The sequence below is a fragment of the Charadrius vociferus genome, unplaced genomic scaffold, assembly GCF_000708025.1.
Source record: "Charadrius vociferus isolate BGI_N301 unplaced genomic scaffold, ASM70802v2 scaffold132, whole genome shotgun sequence".
Classification (NCBI taxonomy): Eukaryota; Metazoa; Chordata; class Aves; order Charadriiformes; family Charadriidae; genus Charadrius; species Charadrius vociferus.
In genome coordinates this window covers 577304-580743 of record NW_009647028.1, presented here as the reverse complement: position 1 = coordinate 580743, position 3440 = coordinate 577304, and positions in this window count along the sequence as shown.

The following is a 3440-nucleotide window of genomic DNA, read 5'->3' as shown; positions in this document are numbered from 1 at the left end:
GGTGTATTTGCACGCAGGGATGGGGGGTGTGAGTGTGTATGTGTGTGTGGTGGTGAGGAGGGTGTATCTGCATCCACGGACGGGGAGGGTGCTGGCAGGGGGGATGTTGGTGAAGAGGGTGTATCCGCACGCAGGGATGCCGTGTGTGAGTGCGGGTGTTGGTGAGGAGGATGTAGCTGCACCCAGGAACGGTGTCTGGGGGAGAGGGTGTTGGTGAGCAGGGTGTATTTGCAGGCAGGGATGGAGTGTGTGCACGCCTGTGCTGGTGAAGAGGGTGTATCTGCACCCAGGGATGGGTTTGTGGGTTTGTGTGTTGGCTGGAGGGTGTATTTTTCCACCCTGGGTTTGTGTGTGCGTGTGTTGGTGTGTGTGTGGCTGCAGGCGTGCAAGGGGATGCACTCGGGGGGGTGTTGCACCCACAGATGGTGCAGGGATGTGTTGGCGGCGGGTACGGTTTTGCCCCTGGGGTGTGCACAAGTGGGTGTTGGTGGGGAGGGTGTATTTGGACCCACGGATGCTCTGTGTGTGTGTGTAAGTAGGTGCTGAGGGCGTGCTTGCACCCAGCGATTGTGTGTGTGGTGGTGGTGGTGGTGTGTACATGGGCCTGGGGGGTGGCAGTGGTGGGTGGGTGCTCCCAGGGGTGTAAGTGTGCGCACACGTGTGTGTGCACGCACTGGGTGTGAGCAGGGAGTGGAGAGTGCATGTGCACGTAGGGGTGTTGTGTGGGCTCCCGCATTGTGGGTGCCGGTGTGGGGGGGCTCTCCGGGTGTGCGCGGGGCTGGGGTGTGCGTGGGTGGTGGTGGTAACTGGTGGTGTCCAGCACTGGGTGTCCGTGTGTCCACAGAGGGCTGCCCGGGGTCCCACTGCCGCAATGGGGAAACTGAGGCAAGGGGTGTTGTGTCGGACAGTGATGCCGGCTGTGCACCTCTGTGTGTGTACCCGTGGTTGTGTGGGATCCACAGCTGCGGGGAGGGTGCTCTGGGTGTTGTGTGGGTGTGCGGCTGTGGGTGGGTGCTCGTGAGGACGCTGCGCTCAGGGTGTGTGGAGGTGTTGTGTGCGGGTGTACGCAGGGCTTGGGGTAGGTGTGCAGCTGCATGTGGGTGTGCAGCCGTGCTAGGATGGGTGTATGGTGGCGCGTGGGGCTGCGTGGGTGCAAGCGTGCGGCTGTGTAGGTGTATGGTTGTACGGCTGTGGGTGTGCACGGAGGATGCTGTGTGTAGGTCTGTGGTTGTGCACAGGGCTGTGCGGGAGTGGGAGTGCAGCTGTAGGGGGTGCGTGGCTGTGCGTGGGGGTGTGCTGGGATGGTCATGCGCCTGTGCGGTGGTGTGACTGTCCCCAGGCCGGCTGTGTCCCCTCGCTGTGAGTTCACCCCTAGGGCTCCGGCAGGGTGTTCCCGTGATGGGTGGCTGCCTGTACCCAAACGCCTGTCTCCCTGCACCAGGTGTTGGCTGCCTGGGGACCCCCGGGGTGACGTGGGCACCAGACTCTCATGGGTTCCTGCTGCTTCAGTGTCACCCGGCGCCTCCGTCTCGGCTTTCAGATGTGTGGTGGCCTGCCGGATCCTCCGGCTGCTGGGTGCGAGGAGGAGGGTGACACCGAGGAAGGAGTGAGGGCCAGAGGTGATGCTGTCCCATGGGACCGGTCCCCCAGCAGTGATTTACCATGGGTTGGCTCTCAGGCTGCCGGGGGGCTTCAAATTTGGGTGGGAGACATTACCTGAGCAGTCAGGAGGTGGTTTAGCAACCGGTGGTGACCTCCTCAGGCTGTACACACTGGTGATTTGGCCATGGGGTGCCATGGCTGGGGCTCTGTGGGGCACCCACAGGTGGTGGGTGCTGGGACACCCCAGACAGGGTCTCCTGTGGCCCTGGGTGCGTCAGTGTGACCTTGGGGTGTGCGAGGATGGGGGGGAGATGGGTGGGGGTGGGGGGATGGATGGGTGGATGTGTGAGTGCTGTGGGGGTGGAGGGATGGGTGCTACGGGGGTGGAAAGGTGGGTGGTAGGGAGATGGGCGGGTGTAAGGGTGCTACAGGGATGGATGGGTGTTGGGGAATGGATGGATGGGTGTTGGGGATAGGGGTGGGTGCTGCGGGATGGATGGGTGTTACGGGGATGGGTGTTGGGGGGTGGATGGGTGAATTGATGGGTGAATCTGGGGGGGAGATGGGTGTGTGGGTGCCGGGGATGGGTGAATGGATGGATGGGTGTTGCGGGGTGGAGAGAGGGGTGTCAGGAAGGGGGCTGAATGGTTGTTTGGATGTTGGGGGAGGGATGGATGGATGGATGGCTGTTGGGCAGCGGTGGATGACTGTGGGCACAGGACCATGGTGCAGGGGTGCTGCGGGGACATGTGGCCACCAGACAGCCGGGGGCAGGGGGAGCTCTGGGTGCCCACGCTCTCTGTCGGTGCCATGGGAGTGGGTTTAGGGGGGCACCGAGCACCCCAGGGTGGGCATGGGGCAATGCCAGCAGTGCCAAACCCCCATTTCGGGGGTGTCCACAGGCCGGGGCGGTTTCTCCCCGGCATGGTGCAGCAGCCCTGGGGTAGGTTAGCCGGTCCCTGAGGCCTGACATTTATAAACATCAGCCGCTCCTGGAGAATCAATACAGTTTAATAACCAGCAAGCGGAGACGGGAGACACATCAAAATGACACTCTGCGGCTCCGTAAATGTTATTCTAAATCATACTCGCCGGGTTTATTACATTAAGCATACAGCAGCGGGCACGGGAAATTTATTCCATCAGAGGCCATCGCGCTGGTAAATGGGACTGGCGGGTCGGTGGAGAGGGGTCAGCCTCCCCCCACCTCCCCCAACATGGGTTTCCCTCCTGGATATGGCAGGGATATGGGATATGAGGGGGATGTTCATCCCACAGGTCTCTGTGCCGTCACAGCCTCTGAGGTTTGGGGCGAGCCGGATTGTGCCCCGGTGCAGGGGATGGGGTGGATGTTTGGGGGACCGGTGATGTGATGGGTGACAGGAGGGTTGGTTGGGTGGTCCTGCGTCCCTCAGTGCCACCCCGCGGCTCCTGGGGGCTCGGTCCCCTCCCTGGAGCATCCCTGGCTCTGCGCTGACATTTCTCCTCGTGTTTCCCTGGAGACGAGGCGGTTGCTGTGGAAACCTCCCTCCTCTTCTTCCTTAACCATCCTCTTCCTCACCCTGGGGCGGTGTGTGTGTGGGGGGAGCCTAGCACTGCCCCCACCCAGCTCCTAAATTTGGGGACCCCCTCCAGGGGTGCCCGAGGGGGAACCCCGGGATGGGGGGTACACACCCGTGTGGGTGCGACAGTGGCATGCACGTGTGCGCGGCGGTCCCTGTGCCATGCTCGAGCCATGGACGTGTGCGCGCACACCCGCCCCGTCATGCGTGACATCCCGCCGTTGCCGTGACGACCCCATCGAGCACATGGCTCTGGCTCTGAAGCATCGCGGGGGA